We start from the raw sequence: 26,788 nt of genomic DNA on the forward strand, positions 1-26,788 counted from the left end.
AGAGCCATGAAATTTGGCCCAGAACCCAAATGCCCCCAAATCATAAATGATATTATGTTAACACTGAGGTTACTTGAGTTGTCTGGTCCAACATGTACAATTTCGACAGCTAGTCACCAGAGTTTCCCCATTTTTACTACTTTCAAAAATCATGACACAAATTCTGAGGGTACGAACTTAATCCGCAATGTCCAATGCAGCCTGCCATAATACTCAAAACACCATTTAGGAAATATTTCGAAGAAAAATGGACAAAAACTTACCAGATCCTGGAGCGAATTTCCAGGTTCATGTTTTGAACCTGTCGCATCGCTTTGTAAACGCATTATTTTGTTGTTGGGCTAAACCATTCTGTAAAAGGGGTGTTACAATGTTGCGCTGTCCGTTTGCATTGCCCACCGTTAGCATAATGGCGCGCACGCACTGCAGCACTGCAACGTTGTAACACCCCTTTTACAGAATGGTTTAGCCCAACAACAAAATAATGCGTTTGCAAAGCGATGCGACAGTTTCAAAATATGAACCTTGGAATTCGCTCCGGGATCTGGTAAGTTTTTGTCCATTTTCCTTCGAAACATTTCCTAAATGGTGTTTTGAGTATTATGGCAGGCTGCAATAGACATTGCGGATTAAGTTCGTACCCTCAGAATTTGTGTCATGATTTTTGAAAGTAGTAAAAATGGGGAAAATCTGGTGACTAGCTGTCGAAATTGTACGTGTTGGACCAGATTAACCGTTTTCGCTCAAACCTATCTCGTAACCCTCCGGCCTGGCGGCCTTCGGGAGGAGGGTTACGTTATCACAACTATTGTAGATGAAGATTTTCATTATTCAAGCCTACGGGTTACCACTGGTTACTGCAGTGCAAGAAACTTTTGATTGAGGATTCTGGGATTTCATTTCCCAGAAAGAATAATAAAGTTCAGTGTTCAGTTCAGGTTCAGAACATGGAAACCAGTATCCAGTGTCCACACATGAGTAAACAATAGCAAGATAACTGGGTCCCCAAAGTATGCTAAATATGTGGCTGATATGACATGTGAATGTGTATGAGCTAGCATTAAACCACATTTGTTTATCCACAATAAAAGGATTGCATGTGACCAATGTGACCTCATGTGAAGTACTACTATGCCAAGGTATTACTAAACACACATTGATAAGTAGTGAAGTCTCAGGCTTGCCTCATTCATTTCACAGTACATACACCTTGTTGTAGGTAATGTAATGTACTATTCCATGTGATCGTTGTTGTTAATCATACACGCCTGTATAATGCCAAAAGGGCATATGTTCATGGTTGTGTCATGTTTACCATGGTTGTGTCATGTTTACCATGGTTGTGTCATGTTAACCATGGTTGTGTCATGTTAACCATGGTTGTGTCATGTTTACCATGGTTGTGTCATGTTAACCATGGTTGTGTCATGTTAACCATGGTTGTGTCATGTTTACCTACTAGGTTGAAAAAACACACATCATCCTGAATGCACTTAGCCTCTCAAAATAATTTTTGTTGGTAATGTAAGTCTAAACACAGTAACTAATTGATTATTTTGTTTGTCAGGTTGAATGATAATAATTATTCTTAAACCATTTGATGGACCTTTAAAAGAAATAATGGAAATAGAACCATACCCCCTTGATCAGTTTGACTCATTGAAGAAGTCATGTTAAATTACAGGGGAAGGAACTTCAACTACAAACAACATGTAATCCGAGGGTGAGATTGAGCCATAAGGAATTTAGCATTGTTAATAATATAATGCAATGCAAGGTCTGAGGATAATCCTTACTGAGTACATTTAATTTATAAGTCAAACTCTAACTGCACTACATGTAGCTATAGTCATGATGGTTTGCATTGATGTGAGGCATATTAGATCTTAAGACCGGTCTGTAGAGCTAATCTATGTACGGTCAATTTTTAATAATAACAACAACAATAAAGGTTATAAAGCCCTTTTCCAAAGGATATTAGGCAGGAAAATGCAACCTAAAACCTGAATAAGAGTATCCAATGAGAGCAAAATCAATAATACAACACTAATGCAAACTTTTTTGAGAGGACAGTACATGACCTTGTGCTGTTTGATGTACACATACACATCTATATGTCCCAGTCTCATAGATGTAGATGTGTGAGATTGTTGGGCATTCTGTGACTTTGATTTGGATCTCCTACAGCCAAAATAACAATTACAAGATCTATAAAGAAACCTCAAATTTGTATTGTGAAATTAGTTCTCTCATGTTTGACCAGCCAGGGTATCTTTCATGTGTCATCATTTGAACAAAACAAAGCGGTAAATACACTGCCTAATTCTGAGGTGTCCAAGGCTATTTAAAATAAGCGTGTTCCAACCAATCCATGTTGTCCACATGTTTAGCCCGCACCAGTGCAACATCCTGAAAACGGTGAAAAAGAAATAACCAACGACACGGCCATGGGCCCAATTTCATGGCTCTGCTCACCATGAACAAGAATCAGTCCTTGTTCTGTAAGCGGGGAATTCCACTCTGATGTCAAGTGTACATTTCACTGCGCGTTAGCAGGGAATTTTTGCTTAGTGTACAAGTTCGCACTCAACATTCTTTTAGAAGCATTCTTCACTTACAATATACATATGGTAGCGCAGAAATTCAGTAAGCGAGGAATGGTGATCATAATCGCAATCTCCGAACATAACAATATATTTAGGGACGCTGAAAACAACAAAACATTTCACATATGCATAGTGAATGTGCACTATGCAGGATGCACACAATGGGAGACTTTGAGGCGCTAGGTGGCAGCAGACTTACCAGGTAAATTTCCATTGTTGACGTAGTTCTGAGCATGCGCACATTACCAAGATCAATGGATTTTACCTGGTAAGTCTGCTGCCACCAAGTGTCTCAAATGTCCCCCATAGCATTGTTATTTTGTTGCAAAATATTTTGGGTAGCCTAATGTGTACACAGACACTATGCGTTCTCAATGTGGTTGCTGGTCCCAGAAAGTGTAATAATGTGCGAAAGGCTTACACAGTCTAGATTATCGATATTTAGTACAGTCAGAGCAATACAAAACTCATCATGATTAGACAACCAGGTAATACTGCATGCCTTGTTGTAACTTTCCAGGTTACACAGGACACTTAGTATTTCTATACACAGTAGAACAAAAGTACACATTGTATAAAATTTAATATTAACTTTCTGTGAAATTTTAAGATTGTTTTCAACTCCTCTAAAAAATTGAGAATATATAATTTGTTATTGCGTACATATCGTTCATAAGCAAGACAAGAAGCAGTTTCTCATGGGACTTCCAAAAAGGTTGAGGCACACACACACACGTCAACCTGTAATCTAGCCGCAACCCCTTGGAGTCTATACAGGCAATTTACGCTCAAATCCCTAGAAAGGTGTGGAACCCCGGGGTATTTCTGTTTTTCCCTTCTCTGGCTTAGTCCAGAGTAGGTGTCTATACATACATGCCTATTTTGTTTTTCCCTTCTCTGGCTTAGTCCAGAGTAGGTGTCTATACATACATGCCTATTTTGATGTATTTTTTTTTTTAAGTCGAAAAGGTGATTCTGTTTGCAGGGTTCAAATTTGGGGGAAATTGTTCTCAATACTGAAGGGCTTTTTTACTGAAGATCATTAAGTTGAAACAATAACATGGGGCTACATTTATTGAACAACTGCTACATGTAAGAGAAAATCTATCTCATTTTTATCTTCGAACTCAACAGAATTGAAAGATTTAAAAACAATTTTTACAAAAGATATTGCAAATTGAGTTAGCTTATTATTATTCAATGAAAAACCCAAGAGCACTAGATTTGCCTGGCGGTGAGTTTACTAGCCTAATGCTTAAAATCCTTGGCCTGAAGCCCTGGTTTCGAGCCCGTTTCTGATTGCGAAACATAAATTGAGTACTCTGAATGTTGGATTCTTACCATACTTGGAAAGTTCTTTGAATAAAACATGCAGTATTTTAAGACTGGGTTGCTGTAAAAATCAAAGATATTTTTAAAATGTTGCAAACTTCGAAAAAATGGATTTTGGCAAAACTCCATGTATGAGTTGGTTTGGGTACACAATACACAAAAATCGAAAAAAAAGTTATATCAGACATTGGTTGCCATGGTTACGGCCAAAATAAGTTTTTACCTTTTTTTAAGAGTTAAAATATAGGTAAATTGAAAGCACTGGTACGTCTAAAGGGGAAGACGTTGAAGTTTTTTTTTCACACATGTTGCACAACCATGTTTACTTTTTCAGAAAATGTTTTTAAAAATTAAGTGTGCGATCAACTTTGGATCAAACCACTATTTCAAATAGGGGTGTTTTTATCATATTTTCTTATTGCGAAAAATAGGGGTATCGAATTTGGCCATAAGTCCGAAAGTGGCACTTTGTGGACTATGACACTTTTATAGTTGGAAGATAAGGTACCAACCTACACAAAAATGCAATAAAATTATTTGGTATTTTAAGTGCGCGAACACAGTTTTAACGGAAAGTTAGCACTTTGGCAGGGCAAAAACGCAACAAATGGCCAAAAATTATACATTATTATTAGGTAAAAATATCTGGAAATTATATATTTTTTTTAAACCTTATGGGTGGAAGGGACTTGAGGTGCATTCAAACAAACTAAACTTTTAAAATCACTATATAGCCCATTGCCATGGTAACAGCTCATGATCATTTGTGTTTTGGCAATTTTTTGCCAGTTTTGGGATCTAAAAAACTGTATTTTAGCATATATTTGCAACTCCACCCAGCCAATGTGCATTCTTTTTTCATAAAACCTTTCACATCAATACATTGAGTCATCCTATGCTTAACTTGAGACAAACAAATTATTGCTTAAACTTTTACCCTTATGCTATTTTTAGAACAGCATTAGTGCATGTTTTTAGAAATTCGCAAAATCAACATTTTTACCCTATTTTTGGCCCTCAAAATGACAATTTGCCAGGGGTCTCAAAATGTTTTCCTTTCGGTTGTATTTCGAGCCAACATTGGTCCTTCCATTTTGAGAAAAACTTGTGAGAAAAACTTGGGCATTTGTATCCTGTTGTAACAGTACTGTCTTAAAAAAAATGCATTTTTAACTTGTTTTCTTCAGATTGAATAAATAACATTAATAAAATAATAGTTTTAAGTCTTCCATCAATCCGGCACCTTTCATGAGCACCCTGTAGCCTTGTGGACTACCCAACATTGATCAAGAATATTTTTAATGACCTAAGTTTTGGATTTTATACTACCCACCCCCCCTCCCCTGCATGCCCAGCCCCCAAGCGTATCAAATTTTGTTGACAATGCATTACAAAGCGCCTCCTTTGTTTTATAGTGTTATCCGGCTATGTTCCATTAGGGAACTTGGAAATTAATTGATTTACGTTACCATTAATTGTACACGCAGTCACTGATTATGTGATGCCTCTGCGCAGTGTTAAGGACGTGTTAGACATTTTTGATGTTCAAACGAAGAGCTGTGAACGTCCATTTTGTCAAGAAAATTTAACATTTTGTTGAAGATTGTATAGCTGCTATAGCCAAACGTAAATGACCACAAACATACCACAGAATCTCTTTGTGATGCATGTTTATACAATTGAGAGTTATATTTTTATACTTGTAAGTTGCTTTGCTCTATTGTGTGCCTGTTTTTTTTCAATCAACATCATTGTTCAGCGTGTAAAAAGTAATTAGAGAGCATTATTTTTTCATATGATTATGAAATTTGCAAAATACACTTTATTTTTTTAAGGCATGAAGTTTCTGGCAACACTGCTCCACAGTTCACAAAATACAAAAACTTTCTTTTTTAACTATGTTTTTTAACATAACTCTCAGTTGTATATACATGCATCATGTATATACAACTAAGAGTTATGTTGTCATAAGATGCTTTATTATATTTTGTCTTGATATTTTGTCAGTCTTCAACATTGTTAAGCATGTAGAAAGTCATAAAAAGAGCATTATTTTACAACTTTAAATCTATACAATCGCCAAAAAGCATGAAGCTTGTGACAACACTGCTCCCCAGTTCAACAAATACCAAAACATTTTTTTGAAATTCCTACAGACCAGTATATTATCTTTCAAGCCTGGTAGCCAAACTTTCTCAAATATGCTACTTTTGGACTTCTGACAAACTTAGCAACCCCCTCTATTTCCCAAATTGACCTTCGTTCAAAACACCCCTTTTTGAAATAATGGATTATTCCATTTACAATTGACTGTACCTGTGTCAGGTGCATTTTTGGAAAGACCAAGGGGGTATATTTACCATATTCAGTTGAAAGGCAGGTAATATATTTGGTCTTTACACAGTGAAGCCCTCAACCTTGGGTAATTTTCAGAAAAGAGCTAAATTAGGTGAAATATGGCAATTTTCTTATTTTTAACCATTCCCATGGCAACCAAAGTGCAATGCAAAAACTATGCTCTCTTTTTACACTTTGGTTGAAGGAATTAACATGTGCAAAGAGAAAACAAAATCCATTGAAACAAAAATTAATATTTTTTTTGTTATACAATTTGAAAATAAACACATTTTTTTCCAAAAAAGCACGAAGTTTATGGCAGCACTGCTCCCTAGTACAACAAATACCAAAACTTTTTTTTTGAAATTCTTACAGACTAGTATCTTATCTTTCATGCCTTAAAGCAAAACTTTCCTAAATATGCCACTTTGGGACTTCTGACAATTTTAGCAACCCCCTGTATTTCCCAAATTGACTTTTCCTCAAAACACCCCTTTTTGAAATAATGGAATTTTCCATTCACAATTAACTGTACTTTTGTCAAACACATTTTTGGAAAGATTAAGGATGCATGTTTATCATATCCAGCTGAGAGGTAGGTCCACTATTTGTTTTTTACACAGTGGAGCCCTCAACTTTGGGTAATGGCCTTCACTTGTGCAAAGTTTAAATGAAATCCATTTTTGAAAGTCTGCCACCACTTCTTTGATTTTTAGAGCAACCCAGTCTTAATGCCTATAATTCATTACTCTTTGTTCGTTTTTGCATTTTTAGGTTCTATGTTTCTTGATGGAAATGGACAAGCATCGAATCGTTTCATTTTGAACACATCCGCTTGAATTGCATATCAAACCTGTTGACTTCTAAATCTATGGTAAATATGAAACTTATGTTTTAAAAATAAAAGTCTTCAACATTTTATTTTTGATAATGGTTCATAACACTTAATGTATGATCAAATGTACATGATTTGCTTTTAGATGGGTATCTTTCCAGTCATTGGAATACAACCTTTACAAAATCTGAAAAAAGGATCACATTGTTGCCCCTATTGGGGGTCAGGGAGGGAGTTGGGTAGGGGAGGGGATGGAAATGGAGGACAGTGGGGAGATGGTTTATAAGGATAGAGGTTGTTGTGGTTGTTTGACTTCCTATTTAAGAGGCAGACTATGTCAATGATGAGAAAATGTCAAACGTGTTTACCGCCACTGGAGGGACACAAAAGCAATGTGTTGAAAAAGTTATGAAAATCATAAACCATAAAAAAGTGACATTTCATAATTGTTGCATTCACCGTAAAGGGCACAATGGCCAATAGGTGAAATGGCACAACAGAACTGGCCACAATGGGGTTATTGCTTCCCGGGTACAACATGCCTAGGGCATGAATAGCACTAGCTGAACCAGCTTCTGTATAATTCCATTCCTACAAACAAATTGAAGCTTGTCTGTTTGGTACATGTACCAATATCCTGATCAGGTAGGATTTCACTTTGACTTCCTCATGTTTTTGTTATTTTTACAGGTTGGAAAGTGGAATGATATAGAGGTCAACCCTAATCTGCATTGGGAGAGTCTGTGGCTATACATTGCATCAAAATGTAAGGAAAGTATATTATAATTTGACCTAATTATACAAATTATGACACTGTCTTGTGAGAGGTTTTCACTTACAATTTGTGCTGATTGTTCTGATGGCGAAGATGAGTGAAACTTCACCATAAGGCTTGCACTGATATGGCATGCACTGATTTATGTTGCAGGGGTGTTTCTAAGAATGGCTTTGAATGGTAGTACATATACATGTACATTATAATGTCAGTTATGTGGATAAAGTCTGTACATGTGTCATAGTGTAAGTTTTTACATGCACTGTTTAATCTGTGACAGTGTTAACCATGGTGATGTGAAAAATTGTGAAATGTTTGATGAATTTAGGCTCACAATGGATCATTGACATTATTCCAAAGGACAGTAGCTGTACATGAACTGACATCATCTAAAAAGGTGCTGTTAATAAGTACACATAGTCCATGGGCATATGTAGCAACTTGAACAAACTTGTTAACATAATATTCATTTTGGTTTTACCTATATACACTGATGTGTGTTAGCTCAGTACTTTCCTGAGTTCTGTGAACAAAAATCACCCGCATTTTACTCAGGTGGGATTTGAACCCACGACCTTTGCAATTCTAGAGCATGTCATACCAACTTAGTAGACCACCGAGATTGCCCAGTAGATAGAGGCAGTGCGAATCCATAATGAATATACTTTATCCCTGATGCTAATTAAACATCTATTAAATCGTTGCAGTACCCACTGCTAAAACATAGGATTGATACCTGTCTGATAACCAGTTGTTGGGATTAGATCGGATAATCAGCCAGTGATGGGGGATAAGGTCTGATAACCAGTGATGGGGATTAGGTCTGATAACCAGTGATGGGGATAAGGTCAGATAACCAGTGATGGGTATTAGGTCTGATAACCTGTGATTGTGATCAGGTTTGATAACCAGTGGTCATGGTGGTAGAGATTAGGTCTGATAACCAGTGATGGGGATTAGGTCTGATAACCAGTGATGGGGATAAGGTCTGATAACCAGTGATTGGGATAAGGTCTGATAACCAGTGATGGGTATTAGGTCTGATAACCAGTGATGGGGATTAGGTCTGATAACCAGTGATGGGGATAAGGTCTGATAACCAGTGATGGGGATAAGGTCAGATAACCAGTGATGGGTATTAGGTCTGATAACCTGTGATTGTGATCAGGTTTGATAACCAGCGGTCATGGTGGTAGAGATTAGGTCTGATAACCAGTGATGGGGATTAGGTCAGATAACCAGTGATGGTGATAAAGTCTGATAACCAGTGATGGGGATTAGGTCTGATAGCCAATGATGGGGATTAGGTCTGATAACCAGTGATTGGGATTAGGTCTGATAACCAGTGGTCATGGTGGTAGAGATTAGGTCTGATAACCAGTGATTGGGATTAGGTCTGATTTATAACCAGTGATGGGGATCAGGTCTGATAACCAGTGATGGGAATTAGGTCTGATAACCAGTGATTGAGATTAGGTCTGATTTATAACCAGTTTTGGGGATTAGGTCTTATAACTGGAGAAGGGGATTATGTCTGACAACCAGTGATGGGGACTTGTTGGTGGAGATTAGGTATGATAACAATTGGCCAACGCTACTAAAAGCTGGCTTCGGACTTCACTTTGCTTTATAACTCCAACCCTGCCAACAGTTAAACCAAATCTAATTCTGTCATATTGTTCTTCCCATTTCCTATTCATCCTGTTATTGAGTAATTGTGCTGTCAAATGTAGTAGGCCTAACCCTTAAAGCCATTATACACTTTCGGAACAGGAAAAAAAAAAAGTTCACAAATTTACAAATAACTTACAGGGTTTACATAAGGTAAAGGTAAAAGACTTCTCTTTAAATATTATTCCATGAAATGCTTTACTTTATGAGAAAACATTGAAACAATTATCAATTCCCGACTCCGATGACCGATTGAGCCTAAATTTTCACAGGTTTGTTATTTTATATATAAGGTGTGATACATGAAGTTTGGGCCTTGCACAATACTGTTTACCGAAAGTGTCCAATGGCTTTAATGTCAAACTAGGAAACAAGTTGCAAGTTGTATGCAGGGTTTACTCCTGATGCATCACCAATTTAAAATGTTGACAGCTTAGTGAAAAATAGTTTCAAACTCTTCCATCAGACAATATCATTACAAATCTAAACTTGTTGTTCATGTAAATAAGGGAATCAATGTGTGGTGAAGAGGTTTTCAACTAGTGGTTCAATCCCAACGAGGCCTGGTTCTTGATAATTTTACCGAGACGAAGTCAAGGTAAATTATAAAGAACGAGGCCTTGGCGGGTGTAAACCACTAGTTGAAAACCGATTCAACACACTTTGATTCCCATTCATAAATACCTTTTTCGCTCAAAAACATCATCCCTTTTTGGTCAAAAAGTAAAATAAATGCAAAGATTATAATTGTTAAATGATTACTTTCAACACAACACCTCTCCAGCTATGAAATGGTAAAGCCCTCCGCCGCCCTCGGGTAAACAACTCCTTATAAGGGAATGCTGTGAGCGTCGCGCGTATCGCGTGATGTGGCACAACTGTTTCAGCCATTGCTCTTGACCAATATGAATGAAAAAACTGTCTTAAAAGAACAGGTGCAAGGACGCGTGTCACGCCCATGAATTAACACTTTTGACCGGTCATAAACAAAGGTTTATACACACCCACGTGAGGCGCTCTCCACCAATAGGAATAGCGAAACTGTCTGAGGTATTTATGAATACAAGATTATGACTGACCAATTACCTGCAGTGTGCAGAATCAATGTGGTTGGTATTAGACATTTTATTAAATGCCTGGAGGTCATGAAAGACACTTGACACATTTGGCAATTGTCAAAAACCAGTCTTCTCAACATTTATGCACAAAATAACACACTTGTGAAAATTTGAACTCAATTGGTCGTTAAAATTGCGAGAGAATAAAGCAAGACAAAATCCCCTTGTCGTACAAATTGTGTGATTTCGGATGCTTGAATTTGAGACCTCAGCTGAGGTCTCAAATTCAATTCAAATGTTTTAGTGAGAAATTACTTCTTTCTCAAAAACTACATTACTTCAGAGGGAGCAAGTTCTCACAATGTTGTATACTATCGACAGCTTCTCCATAAGCCTTTTTGAGGTACGGCAGGCGTGATAGGAGTGTAATTTTTGGGAGTATACCCACAAATTTACCAGAAACCTTATTAGTGTTGTAGCATTGTGCCCGCCATATCTCAAAAAGGCTTATTGGCCGTTACCAAGTAAGTTTTTATGCTTACAATTAATTTGAGTAATTACCAATAGTGTCCGGTGCCTGTATTAGCATTATGGCATGACTGTCCATGGACATACCCATGTTCATTCACATAGAACAAGATATGTTCCCACCATGCATGCCATGCTTTCAGCAATCAAAAGAAACAAACTAGAAGTTTTAGAGAAGACGGTACAATGTAGGTCACAGAGAAATCAAGTTTGACAGAAACTCTGAACTGAAGTTTGAAAGCTCCATAATTATAAGGATTTGGGCAAATGCTGGAAAAATATCCTGGTTGGAAAGAAAAGTATTCTGGGATTTCTGAAAAATACTGCAAAACAGGAAGGAGGGGAGTACTGGAGGAAGCAGTACAGTACATACATACATACAACTAAATATTTATAAAGCGCCTTTACATCAAGATCAAAGCGCTGGAAAGAGCAAGACCAATGGAACTATAAATACAACAAATTACATCTGATACAAGTGAGTTTTGAGAGATTTTTTGAATAAATACTGGGAGGTTGTCTGACTATGATTTCCTATGTTCTTCTAAAACATGGTAATGTATGGACTTTAAAGGCACTGGACACTTTATAATGGCTCAGGAATATCTTCTATCTAGACTAGCTAACTTATGTATGCCATACTGTCATTGCTTACTCATCTTGTTTTAGTTACCATGACCTATGCGAATACTGATCAATGATCTGTCTCTTTTAACCTTGTGATATGTTGGTACTACACCGATTGGATTACTTACAGTACGCAGTAACATACAGACAGTTTATCAGTTACTTCAGGCATGTCAGTCAGTTGAGAACATTGTGGATTAGAAAAGCAATGAATAGAGATGGATTATGTGTTCATTCTACATTGGACGAACACTGCCTTGGTAATGAGGATGATGATGATGATGATAATGAATTGAGACAACTTTACATTAATGTCGCATGGTACATACAACCAAACTGTTTATGATAACTTTTGAGCTCACGATACTTTGGCGAGTCTATTAGTGGTATCGTGCACATTAACTAGACGAAGCACTAGTTCATTTGTTTCCTCTTTTCTCCTTAAAGGTAGTGGACACTATTGGTAATTACTCAAAAAATAATTATTAGCGTAAAACCTTACTTGGTAATGAGTAGTGGGGAAAGGTTGAAAGTATAAAACATTGTGAGAAACGGCTCCCTCTGAAGTAACGTAGTTTTCGAGAAAGAAGTAATTTACCACAAATTTGATTTTGAGACCTCGGAATTAGATTTCAAGGTCTCGAAATCCTGCTTCTGAAAGCTTACAACTTTGTGTGATAAGGGTATTTTTCTTTCATTATTCTGTCGCATTTGAGGTCCAATTGAGCTCAAATTTTCACAGGTTTGTTATTTTAATTATGCATATCTGTTGAGATATGCCAAGTGAGAAGACTGGTCTTTGACAATTACCAATAGTGTCCTGTGTATTTAACAAAAATGTTGGTAAACTGAATTGAAATTGTTTAAATAACAAAGTTTGAATAATTTGAATAATTCTGGCAACGTGAAGTAGGGCGGTTGACAGTTGCATTTGGTCACGTGATAATTTGTTGGCGTTTGGCCAGGAGACGGCCTGCTGAACTGGCTTGAGCATTCAGAACTGCCCTAAATCTTCCCAGACCAGCGTCCAATACGCCTCTCTTAAAATTGATGCATAGCGTACGTCACAATTCTTACCCAAGAGGCCACAGGCGCAGCCACGGCAAGCTGGTACTGGTGGTGGCATGACATGCGCCTATAGCCTCATTTTGTAAGAATTGTGACGTCATGCATGAATATTTAGAGAGGCTTATGGAAGGTTGGATGGCTTCCTGGCTGAGACACTGTCCTGAAAAAAACTAATTACACGGGGATCAATAGTCTCTAAGTCCCTGGGGTTGATTTCACAAAGAGTTACTAGTCCTGAGAGATATCAAAAACATATAGCTAGTCCTAACTTAGGACGAGTAACTCGCCCTAACTCAAGATAAGACTAGTCTACTCTTTGTGAAATCTATTTGTGAAATCCACCCCTGGTCTGCTATTAATCAATTTATTCTTATAAGTAATCTGGTACCGCCAAGAATTAGTTTCAAGACATAATTGATGAACAATCAAACAAAATAAAGTGATCGTACTACATGTTAAACTTAATCAGTGGTATTGGCTCACATTTACCATTGACATTAGAATATCATTATAATAATAGAGAACACACACCAGATGTTGTTTTAATCCTAGCACATGTAGCATAACGCCCGACTGCTCAACCCCTTCACCAGCATGTGTCAACCAATTATAGTTTTTATATACACAGGAAAAACTGATTTAATGAATTGAAATTCAAATTTCCTGGCTGTGTGTTTGGTTTAATACCCTTTAAGAGCCTGCAGTGATTTTGCCCTGCAAGAAAATGATTACTTATAATAATTGCTCTTATGGAATCTGTTTGATGATTTGATTTGGAGTTGTTTGTGTGAGAAGTCATGGTCTACAGAACAGTCTGGTCTGAGTAATAAATCATCTCTTTTACACCTTCCTTACTATCATGGTAAGCAGCCTTCTTTGAATGTTTGTTTTTTTAATGACAAATTATGATCATTATACCATTAGCATTTTTTACTACCGGTTCTACTGCAGCGATTAATTTCTTGTCATACTTGTGTTACAGTATATCTATGGCTCCCTTTGATTTGTTGAGAGTCATCCAAAGTTTGCAATGTTTTGATGTTCATTTAGAAAACAAGTTTATGGCCAAGGGGAAAGTCAGGGGCCTTTATACAATGACAGGGTGTTTAACCTTTAATTTATGTAATAAGAGTAAACCAACAAATTTAATTGGACAAACATTGTTTTGGGATTAAACAAAGAAAAATTGACTTGACAGGATTTGAACCATTGACCTCCGGATTAACGTGCCGGTGCTCTACCAAATGAGCTATCTAGCCCTATATTGGCGGGCTCCCTATTTTGTCGATATCTTTGTTCAGGGCTGCCAGTCAGCCGTCGATTTCTCCAAGCTCTTTATAACTTAGGATTGATCTTAGGACTTAGAACGAGTCCCAGCCTTGCAATACGACATGTAAAACTTAAGATTAATCCCAAGTTAGGATGATTTACTCATCCTTACTCGATGAAACCGGGGGGATCACACCCAAGTTTACGATACAACCGGGCGGCCAGGGAGCCTTAAGGGGATGTAACTTTTTATTTAAGATATTATCAACTCTTAATATCTAAGATTAGAATCAGTTATGCTTGTAATGATGGCAGTAATGTATGTTTGTTATTAGCAACCTTGATTGTGTATTGGGATGCTGTAGCACCATGTGTTTATCTCCTTGCCAAGAAAGGTTTGTTCTTTAGAGAACTGTCATGCTATATATTCTACTACTGCGGAGAAGGTTTAGCGAATTGTTCGGATTGTTTCAGTTCTGAAAAGAACTGTCCTGCTCATTGACTACTACCTGGGTGGAAGGTAGAAAGTCGGCTTGGACTATTACTTTAGCTTATAGGATTGTTATTAGCTGCACTACCGCAGAGTCAGGTCTTAAATTGGTCTACATTTCGATTAGCTTGCTCTAGTCATAGTCAGGAGACCTTGATTGTCATAATATTCCTACCAGTGCATGTCATCATCATGCGCATAATGACTTGTCATTTGAGACAGGGCTGTGGGTAAACACTGATCCATAGTTAATGTAATTTAAGATCCTAATGTTGTCGATGTCTGCTCTAACCTTCAATTATTCACAGAGCATCATGTTTATTCAGTGTTGTTTCACCCGAGGGGGGTTGGGGGGGAAATCATTGAGTCAGAATGTATGGACAGTATGATTCAGGTTACTTCTCAATTCACATTTACAATTGGGGGGGGGGGGCATTCTTGGAAGAACATGACTGCAATTTCTGTTCATTCTAACACAAATCTTCCTAAAAAGGGATCATTTATTGTTTTGCATAGATCTACGTTTAATTTTGATTTTTTAAAAAAAAAAAACTCTTGAGGAACATTTTTGAAAGTGATTAAAAGTTTTCACACCACCCATGTGAGCTTGATTGCTGTAAAAAAAAACTTGCCTTCTGCATTGGTGATGTTGCATTTTCACAACATTTCCTAACGTTGCCATCTTTGAAAGGAAAACAACTAAATAATGGAAACTAAACCTTATAGTCACTGATGAAAAAAGGGTGATCCAATTTGGTTTCTTAAAATGTGAAGAAAATTTCAAAATGGATTGAAAATTGTTTTTGTTCAAATTAAATGTTTAATGTCGAAACATTATTTATTGGCCATTTGACAAATTATTTGAAGACACTTGACACAATAGGTAATTGTCAAAGACCAGTCTTCTCACTTGGTGTATCTCAACATATGCATAAAATAACAAACCTGTGAAAATTTGAGCTCAATTGGTCGTCGAAGTTGCGAGATAATAATGAAAGAAAAAACACCCTGGTCACACGGAGTTGTGTGCTTTCAGATGCTTGATTTCATGACCTCAATTCTAAATCTGAGGTCTCGAAATCAAATTCGTGGAAAATTACTTCTTTCTCAAAAACTATGTCACTTCAGAGGGAGCCGTTTCTCACAATGTTTTATACTATCAACCTCTCCCCATTACTGGTTACCAAGTAAGGTTTTATGCTAATACTTATTTTGAGTAATTACCAATAGTGTCCACTGCCTTTAAGTGTTCATTGTTATTTAACTACTTATTTGTTGTTGGGTTTTTTTTATCTCAAGGTGATGTGCCATTAATGTTTATGACCCAAGTTATGTTCTTAATAAAATATCAAACAATTAGTTATGCTTGACTTCCAACTTGAAGGAGGCCTATGTGTAGAACCAAGTAAAACAGTGAGACAGTAAACTCTGGATCTTCACTTCACATACAATAAACAAAGGATGTAAAGAAAGCTTTTGACTACACAGATCTCTAGACTATGAAGAAGAGTGACTTAAGACTGATCCCTGTCCTTATCTGCAAGGATAAAGACAGCTGCTATTGGTTTGTGTATACATACACATGTATGTCGGATTTGATTGTCATGCACAACTTGAAGAAAGTTGCCAATCAACAGAGGGCGCTATACTACTATGTCATTTTCTCCCTGCCATTTCACTACACATCTACTGAAGTGAAATGCATACATCTACTGTATGTGGACATCATGCCAGTGCAGTATTTTAGTGTTAACTACCATTCAAATGCATAAAGTGTAGTTACTTGTACAGTATTTAATTGGAAGGAAGAGTGGGTCATTTGACATAAACTTTGTATGGCAATGCACGGTGGCAAATAAAATCACAAAAGTTATGCTCCATGCAAATACTACACGTTTCTTCATCTTCAGCGTTGTAAACTTTGGTTTTGAGTAAAACTGGTCTTGAACTTATATGCTGGTTTTATTAACCAAATAGAATCATGACATACAAATATAATTTGTAGCTTTGTTTGTGACTGTTTAGGATGTCTCAAATTAAACTTTAATTTGAGTAATTACCAATAGTGTCCAAAGGCAGTGGACACTATTGGTAATTACTCAACATTATTATTAGCATAAAACCTTACTTGGTAACGAGTAATGGGGAGAGGTTGATAGAACAAATATTGTGAGAAATGGCTCCCTCTGAAGTAACACAGTTTTCGAGAAAGAAGTTATTTTCCATGAATTTGATTTTGTTGAGACCTCAGAATTAGATATTGAGGTCTTGAAATCAAGCATCTGAAAGCACACAACTTCGTGTGACAAGGGTGTTTTTTCTTACATTGTTATCTCGCAACTTCCACAATCAATTGAGCTCAAATTTTCACAGGTTTTTTATTTTATGCATATGTCGAGATACACCAAGGCAAGTGAGAAGACTGGTCTTGACAATTACCAATAGTGTCCAGTGTCTTTAAGGAAATTACATTTGGAACACTGGATGCAGTTGAGTGCATTGTCGCAGAAATCACAGAATGAACTTTTTTACTTTTTAGCCAAATTTCAATTCTCCATGTAGACACCAACCTTTTCTGCCGTGACATCAAAAGAAAAAGATAATACCACTTACATGTATTGTGCTCTATTAACAAATGCTATTCTTAAAAGCGTATATCCTGTACATGTAGTGATACTAAGCAGATTGTTGTTATTTTATAAGTATTTTTGATGTTTTTCCAGATGAAATAGAACTGAAACCATTACGTGATAATAATATATAAATTCTATTCTTTTCTTTTTTGAGTGGGTGGTTCAACTGTTTCCTATGTGCATACATTTGTATGAATGTAACATAAAACTAGAAAGAAAAAAAATCAAATTTCTAGCAATGATATTAGTTTTGGATTGAACTGTTTTTATCTTTCACTCATCCATCCTGAACAAACCTTGTGTTTTATTTGGATCTGGATTTTTAAACGACTCTGTGTATGACATGGTACAGTGATGTCTAAAGTGTTTTTTTATTATCAAATGAAATTAATGTTGCTGGTCTACCAAGCGTAAATACAAATTTACGACATACTCCATTAACATACTTCAATTGCAATGTTTTGTTACCAATTGAGTTGATCATTTGTATTTTATCGTCCTATGGACATACTATGTGGAGTATGTATACCCAAAATGAAATACTGACATCAAATGTATAGTGTTAATAGTTGTTCCTGAACTTGTATAATGAATGGTATGTTTTGTTTGTCTTTGTTATTTAGTTTGAGTGTGCAAGCAGACTAACTAGGAGAGCTACTATTGGCTGTCGGCATTGGAACACTGAAACAGATCAATATTGTACATCGGAACACTGAAACAGATCAATATTGTACAATGTAAGTCACATTTATAAATGATTACACTGTAATATGGTAAGTATTGTAATTATTGCTTGCTTGCTTGCTTGCTTAAGTCGAGTTATGTCCTCGAACTACGATGGTTCTCCATGCCTTTTTGTTCCCCAATGCGGACTTGAAACCTGTTGAATCCAGACCTGTGTCCATTTTGAGAATGTCAGTGTACGTTATTGCCAGTCTACCAGGTTTCCTCCTCCCATGCTTAGAGGTCCACAGAACAATATTGGACACTGGTTCGTCTTTGCTCCTGTAGCAGTGGCCAGCAAAACGCATCAAATAATCATTATTATACAATTGTTGCACGCTGTGACAGTTTGCCTCGGGTGCCTTTTTTCCCCAAGGGTGTACAAAACCCATAGACCCCGTGCAACAATTGTTTTGTTATACCTTGGTAACATGATTATTATCCTCTCAAATTTATGTTGTCATCATTTAACATTACTTACATGTACAACGAGTATGCACAGTTTAATAAGCAGACGAACCGTTCTTCAAATAAGAATTTTTTGTTCACTATTCCCTCGAACCCGCGGCTGTCGCCATATATCGACCAATGGTGGGAACGATTAATGTACATACAAACAAGAAGAGCCTGTGATTAGGACTAGCAGCACTCCATCTTTTTACAGAGTTATGATAAGCCAAGTTTAAAATGGGTATTGAGTCATAAAGCAAGTTTCATGTCACTTTTGAAGACAGTCTTGTGTGCACGACTCAAGCCAATCTGATAATCTTGCTGCACAGTTGTGTTCTTAACATCGGAATGCTACTCTGTAGTTGCTACATGAACAATAGAATGCTGCTATACAAACCAACAAACTAATGATTAAATCCCTATACCAAACTGGCCTTTGGCAGCAGAATTCCGAACACAAAACATACTGAACAGCTGGCTGACCATAATATGCAGTGATTGGAGTAGAAGAATGTGTGATGTTAAAAAATAACATTCTAATGTTGAGGAGTCAGGTCTTATTCCCCAAGAGAAAGCCAACTGTTATCTTTGGTTTGGAAACTCTTCAAGTAACTCTGATCAATTGACATGTATGTTAAAGATGCGTATTTTGAGTGGCCCTCTACATTTCATCATGAGAGAGCTAGATGCCATATAAGAAGGTGCGAGAAACACAAAACAAAGGTCAAAAGAGGGCACTGCAGATAAATCAATAAAAACACCTCTTAGGATCACATACAGGGGGCCAGTCAATAAAACAAACAATTAAAATGTAACACTAAAAGCTATACTTTGGGATTCTTTTACCTTTTAATTAAATAAAACTTTGAAAGCATCAACATAAATTTATTACAGTTATTACATTATTTTAGAAAGTTTGATGCAGTCAAAGTTTAAAAAGATTAGGCCCATAGCAAAAAAGTACGACACACACAGCAATCAAAGAGGATTGGGAGAAATCAGGCAGCCATACGAGGGCGCTCTCATAGTGCCATCTTGGAACCGTCTTTGGACTGCAAATCACTTTACCAAACGACCACAGTACCAAAAAACAAATCATGGAGCCTTAAATGTTATGACATTCTTCTGTATTTTCATTCTTCTGACAAATTTGTCTGATCTTTGGTTCTGAATATTTGTTGTAGTAGGCGAGCCACTTGTCAGTTTAAATCAGTCCTTATGTCAAGTGAAATGTTGTAACATTATGAGATTTACATGCTTCTAGGTCAGTTGTTGCCGACTTGAGTCACTCAAAATGTTGTTGAAAAAGTTTTGTCATTTTATACACACTTGTTTTGAAGAGGATTAAAATACATGTAGGCCTGCAGGTGTAAAGAGATTGTTGAAGTTGATGAGAGGTGACTGAAGCTAACCCATGTTTCATCACTTGATCATGTCTACCTCACTGTTTGTATCCAGATGAACCAGCAAACAATGACCTAAAACAAATACCACCAAATCCTTTAAGTCATCTGGCCAACAACTTAACATGATTGTCAAAGTATCCAATCCAAACATACTTGTCCCTGGGTTTTTTGATAGTTTTGGCATCCCGAGTAGAAGCAAACAGCCCACGGACATCCTGATGCACAGCAGTGCCATGTAAGAATTCAATGGCATGGCACCTGTCTCTAGATGAAAATGCCCAGACAACAGGTGCACATCTTTGTACATGTAGGAATATGATTAACTAAAGAAACTGGTGACTAAAGAGGTCAAGCTCTGATATTACCAGGGGTTGATATCAACCTCCCACACAGCCCCGGCAGAAGGATCCAAATTGTCCATTTTATTCTCCTGATTCTTTCTACCAATGTTGTAAGAAGTATGGAGTACAGTCAATGTAAGGTCATACTCAAAGCCATGGGTCTTTGTAGCAGAGCAACTGGTCATTGGTTGTCTGTCTTAATGACCATTATGATGTGATGAAAGCTGTAAAGGGTTGGTCCTGTTTAGAATCTTGCAAGATTATACTGGGATTAATTGGCAATTTGTTATGTCAGGAATTTGAAAGAAATATTCATAAACACCTCCTAGAGGCTGTTCATAAAAGTGCATTAAGCTAAGGGCAAATTACTTGAGACTACAAAATTGCACAATGGGGGCCAATGGATTGTTGTTTATGATTGAAACAAAACATTTAGTCAACTACATAGTAAAACCTGACATTTGAGCTTTTAAAGACCCTGGACGCTAGTGGCAAATGTCAAAGACCAGTCTTCTCACTTGGTGTGTCTCAACATATGCATAAAATAACAAGCCTGTGAAAATTTGAGCTCAATTGGACATCGAAGTTGCGAGATAATAATGAAAGAAAAAACACCATTGTCACATGAAGTTGTGTGCTTTCAGATGCTTGATTTCGAGACCTCAAATTCTAAACTTGAGGTTTCGAAGTCAAATTCGTGGAAAATTACTTCTTCCTCGAAAACAACGTCTCTTCAGAGGGAGCCGTTTCTCACAATGTTTTATACCATCAATTTCTCCCCATTACTCGTTACCAATTAAGGTTTTATGCTAATAATTATTTTGAGTAATTACCAAAAGTGTACACTGCCTTTAAAAATACAGCAATTACAGCAACTACTGTACTCTAGGGATATCCAGATTTCCATGTACAAAATGTACTTGTTTGTCTGCATATTTTATAAGGTAATAAATACCATGTGAAATAAATAAATACCATGTGAAACTCTGTGGTTAATTTCTTATATTATAAGAGGAAATCAACTATTTGACAAAAATGTGTTATTGCAAGGAAAAATGTAAGAAATGTACACAATGCTTGAGTACATGTGTGTACCGTACTAAATAGGCCCAAATTCATGCACCAAACTTATTATTATTGTTTGTAGGCCATCAAATTTGTTGGAAAAGTAATGTTTTTTGGGTCGTGCAACTGTAAAAGATTGTGTTATTATGGCAAGTTACCACAACCTGGGGGCTCTATGCTTCAACTTTTGAGGACATTTGACAAAGTTAGGCTTTTTAGTTGGCCCTATTTGGCTTGGAAAGCTGAGAAGTGCTCCATGAAAACTGGCAGCAATTCAGTTTGGGAAAGTACACATTTTTGGGGGTGTTTTTTCTAGGGTGATTAGCAAAAATTCCAAACTGCCAACCTGCCAAAAATTATAGAGAAATCTGAAGTTGAGTCGTCAGAAAATATTTTGGACTGTTTTTTAAGACGCTGACAGACTTTAAATATTTGTTGAGTGTTTTTGAACATTTAGTGTTTAGCATTGGTTGCTATGTGAGTTTAGTTACACTGAATATTGTGCACCCACATTCACAGTACATATTCAGTCTGCTGCCCTCTTCAGTTTATCAAGACAAGTATCTGCACTTAATGTAATCATCATCAGTTCTCTTCCAACACTGTTCTGGCTTTGATGTTTTTTCCATCTTGCAAGATAAGCCATGTCATGTGTGATAATAAATGATTACGAAATCCTATTTAAAAATGTTAGCAACCTGCCACAATGTGGAGTGCTGCATTGTGCACTTTGTCCGGGCACCCCTGTTGCCCTGTTTCATGGTTTGTAACTAACAATTTTGAAGTAAAGCAGCATTTACACTGACTTCAAAGCATATCTGGATTAAGTGAATTTTGAACTGAGAAATAACGATAATGGCACCTTAGCAAACAACCCAGATATTGTAATCGCTTGAAAGTATGCCATTACAGTATACCAGAGGTCAAGGACCTGCTCTCTATGGTTATCTCGTCACTGTGGTCAAATGGTTAGACTGCTTGACTTGCAATCACAAGGTTGCGGGTTCAAAAACTACCATAAAAAGTGTAATCTTTGATTTCACAGTGACTAGAGTAAGTCTTGTCCTCTAGTTTAATAAGGGAATAAAAGGGTAGCGACGGTTAAAATGGGCAGGGTCGTTTCGTGCGATAAAGGCCCAAGAATAAAGTAAGAAACTCTGTAAAACTTATCCGTTTTCTGTACGTGTGTTGCATTTCTTTGACTGAGACAGTTTTCTGATATGCATTCGTGCGCGTAGTATGCATCTAAACGTATCCGAAGACAACCGTTTATAAACAGTTCCAGCTGGTCATTATCAGCCGTTTAAATACCCCCATGTGACGCGCTCTCCACCAATAGGAATAGCGAAACTGTCAGAGGTATTTATGAATTACAACTTATTGAATGTGCAAATCTTAATCATAGACATTAAACTTAAATGTATGAGAGAGATTGGCTATTGATCACTTGGCGTTTTTTATCCCTTTTGCCAAGTTCCCTTGATGGGGTTAGATCGCTTAAACAAACAAACAAACACATGAACAAAAGATGTGAAGAGAAATCAAATGGATATTTACTTTCCATTTTTTTTTAGTGTGGTGTACCTCCAGATACAGTACAGTCTGTTTAGCTTGAACCAACTGCTGTATTTACATTGTCCAGGTACACCCCATGATTTGTACCTTATTAGAAGGTAACACTTACTGCCACAAATCAGTGTTATATTTGACTGCATACACTGACCAGGTGACTGCAACTAGATGATCAGCATGACCCATTCACTTAGTGTGTAGTAAAAACAATCTCCCTTCATGTCCTACATTGTCCAGATTACCTATTGGGCAGTTAAGTTACCAGGCACTAAGTTAATATGTTGTACATATGTAGAGTTGTCACAAATCACGGAGGTCATGTACTGAGTTGACTGTTTTGTCTTTAGTGTTGTCTATTGGACCATTGAGGAAAGGCCCTGGACCCTAGATGATGATATGTGTTGGGACTATTGTACAGTAGTACTACTCAGTAATCACATACAAAAATTAATGTATTTTGAGATCTTGAATATGTTCTTCAAGAAATAATTTGGCTATCCTGGAATATTCATTTAAACATTTATGGAAAGGTTTGCGGTAACACCATGTAATGACTGTCTCTAAATGAGTTGGGGTGGTCCTGAAAAGAACTGTTGGTTTCAATCACGACGTTTCGATCAGTATACTCTGATCGTCTTCTGGAGAAAGCTCTGAGCATACTGATCAAAACAAGTTAAAACCAACGGTTCTTTTCAGAACCACCCCAACTCATTTAGAGATAGTCATGTACATGGTGTTACCTCAAACCTTTCCATATCGTATTTCCACCATGCAAAGTTTCAAATCCTATTTATTCAAACATTTGTTTTTGTAATTCATTTAGTTACATGTACTTCGTAAATTGTTTGTTGATATGATACAAATTCTTTATCAGAATTATTACATGTAAGCAACTTAATGAAATTTGGCTTAGTCAAAACACCCTTTTTTGATGTGATAATGATACTTTGACCAATGCAGTGCCCTTTATTTAATCACATTAATCATTTTGAAGCCAGATTGTTTTATGTGTGATAGTAGTACAAAGATATAACAGTGGCCTTCCATTGACCCATCATTCCCAACAGGAGACAACAGCAATATGGGCAGCAGTTGTTAGAAAAAGGTCATCTAAGAATTACTGTTTGATGAGTTTAATTGGTTGAAGGCTGAACACAAGTCAGAGGTGTGATGTGCTCACGTTTTGTGTTGTGGTCGTGGATAGGTTCTATTGGGTGTGCTCGCCTAACCCAGATCATGCTGATCAAATTGTGTAACTTATACAATGGTGATAGGATCTCTACTGGTATCTTTCCTCCATTACAGTCAGGTGTGGATTTAAAGAGCCAGTCCAATATCACAAACAATTGACAAACAAGTATTGACAAAAAAAGCAAATTCATTTACCTAAAACCTTGTACTGCAATTCTTTGGCCATGGAATATACTGTGTTCCAGGCCTTTATGCTTGGTATTTGAAGGGGGCAATGGCACCAAGGCATGTTCTCCTTGGTAAAGGGCACCCCATGAGGAAATTGTAAATGAGGAAATTGTAAATTTCTATTGGATTATTTCAAGGGCACCAAGGCAATGACCAGGGGGCATCAAGATGGCATCAAGGCAATCGCCTTTGCCTCCAGGAAGTTTCAGGCATACAGTGTTTATCCAAATGCTTTTAAAAGTGTTACTCAGGGTTGGTATTATGTGAAAACAATGTGATTGATTTGAATCCTCGATCTAATTTTGCCTCTGAATACCACCAGTGTGTATAAGTTGTCCCGAGTCTTGATTTGCTATTTGGATTTCACCAGTTTGTTTTATGGCCTTTGAATGAACTAATGAGGTGCATTGTATCATTTGTACCGTTAAATATATTTGTAATAGATTTTATGCAGCAGGTGATTCTAAACAATTTGTATCGGTAATACAAGAAGGAGTATTGTGTGATTTCTATAAATGTTTGACCTGTCAATAGACTGACACCAATACAATGGGATGGATGAGAGAGATCTATTTCTATTATCTATTTCTGGTATTGAAACCATGGATGCCTCCAAAGTGAACTTGAGCACTATTGCTCACAAGCCTGAGGAATTAAACAAGGGCACTTGGGTTGACCCCTACTATTCCATAGCAAGTGTTCTGGGTTCTTTAACGCTCACTATCAATCAAAGAACACAGAACCTACAGCTTAATGTTCCATCCGCTGTTACTAATAGCTATGAATTGCGTTCTGCCTGATAATCTTGTGCGCGTGCGCCGACCCGCGGAAGCCAGCTGGTCTTAAACAGCTTCAGCTGTGTCTTTATCAACTGTTTAAACACCCCCACGTGACGCGCTCTCCACCAATAGGAGTAGAGAAACTGTCTAGGGTATTTATAAATACGCTTTTATTATGAGTTCTACAGTCCATGCCTGGATTGCCCATAATACACCCAAACTGCCCTCACATCTTTGACTACACATCTGCTGCTGATAGTAAACTTCTTGGGCGGTTTATTAAATCAAACTCACCAAGGACAAAAGCTCCAAAACAAAAACCAAGCAAAGAACACCACAATATACATGTAGCTACTGTATATCAAGAAGATGTGTTGTTTGTGCCATGGCTGCCAACATCTGTTGCATTGTTCCTTCACAAAAATGCCCAAGTTAGACATTTTAAAAGTCCCAAGGATAAAGCCAACTTGTGAGTAATTGCTTGGTAGGATTAAACAAACATCATTTCATTGAGGTATATGTAGTAGAAACAAGTAATTTAACTTAGTAGAATTTGTCTCTGTCTAATGAAATCACATCTTAGCTTTTGACAAATGTGTATAAATTGACAGACCATTATGGTGAAGAGAACAAGTGATAAGCTACATGTGTTACTGTGATGTGTGTTTTGACAAAGTTTTTAATGAAATTGTTCCACCTACAATTAAACATACTGGACATACTTTTCAAACAGGATGGACCAACACTCATTACATAGTATATTGTATGTCTATGAAGAAGTAAAACAAAATTGCATACAGTACAAGAGTGAAACCCACGTCAATCACAAGTAGAAATGGGTCTCAACATTCTGAGCAAGACAAATTGTGTGCTATTTCTATTTACGTACGTTATACACACTGTATGGAGTAAAACCAATAATGATGACTAAGTTTGCTTTACAAATCGCCCTGCATTGTCTAACCTGCTACATTATCTAATAATTAATCTTCATGCAGAATTACTCAGCTCCTGGCATGCAGTTAGTACAATACCAGAAGTGCCTGATACTTCGTTCTTAAAACAAAAAATGGAGAGACACTTTTTATAAGTATTAAAGGAACACGTTGCCTTGGATCGGACGAGTTGGTCAAAACAAAAGCGTTTGTAACCGTTTTTTTATAAAATGCATATGGTTGGAAAGATGTTTTAAAAGTAGAATACAATGATCCACACAAGTTTGCCTCGAAATTGCGTGGTTTTCCTTCTACTGTGCGAACTAACATGGTCAGCCATTTATGGGAGTCAAAATTTTGACCCCCATAAATGGCCGACGTGTTAGTCGACGAGATAAAAGGAAAACCACGCAATTTCGAGGCATGTTTGTGTGGATCATTGTATTCTACTTTTACAACATCTTTCTACCCATATGCATTTTATAAAAAACGGTTACAAACGCTTTTCAAAGACCTTCCCTTCAAATTTTACTTACTGAGGTGCTGTAGTTTTTGAGAAATGAGTAAAACAATGTCATGAAAATACGTTTGTAAATGATTAACATAATTTTCGTCTCATGAGACGAAAATTATTTTCATGACATTGTTTTACTCATTTCCCCAAAACTACCTCACCTCAGCACGTAATATTTTCAGGGAAGCTTTTTACTATCATTATCTTCAAACTGTATAAGTTTAGTGTAAATCTGTGTTTTTTGTCCTACAAAAGTTACACAGACCCTTTAAGTATGATGAGGGAAGTTGACTTTCTCATGGAAAATTTCAATGGGTGTCATGGCAATGTTGCAATGAGCATAAACATTGCCTCT

The 26,788-nt window shown here is 36.9% G+C and overlaps 1 protein-coding gene across 1 annotated transcript in view; it reads left to right on the top strand.

The window, feature by feature from the left end:
• The window catches only part of LOC139943933 (uncharacterized), a 121,083-nt gene that overhangs the window by 1,187 nt on the left and 93,108 nt on the right, over positions 1–26,788 (top strand). The window contains exons 2-4 of the mRNA XM_071940832.1: positions 7,050–7,149; positions 7,801–7,876; positions 17,853–17,966. The gene's annotated coding sequence lies outside the window, so the exon portion shown is untranslated. The remainder of the gene's footprint in view (positions 1–7,049; positions 7,150–7,800; positions 7,877–17,852; positions 17,967–26,788) is intronic.

Source organism: Asterias amurensis, chromosome 11 (genome assembly GCF_032118995.1).
Source record: "Asterias amurensis chromosome 11, ASM3211899v1".
Lineage (NCBI taxonomy): Eukaryota > Metazoa > Echinodermata > Asteroidea > Forcipulatida > Asteriidae > Asterias > Asterias amurensis.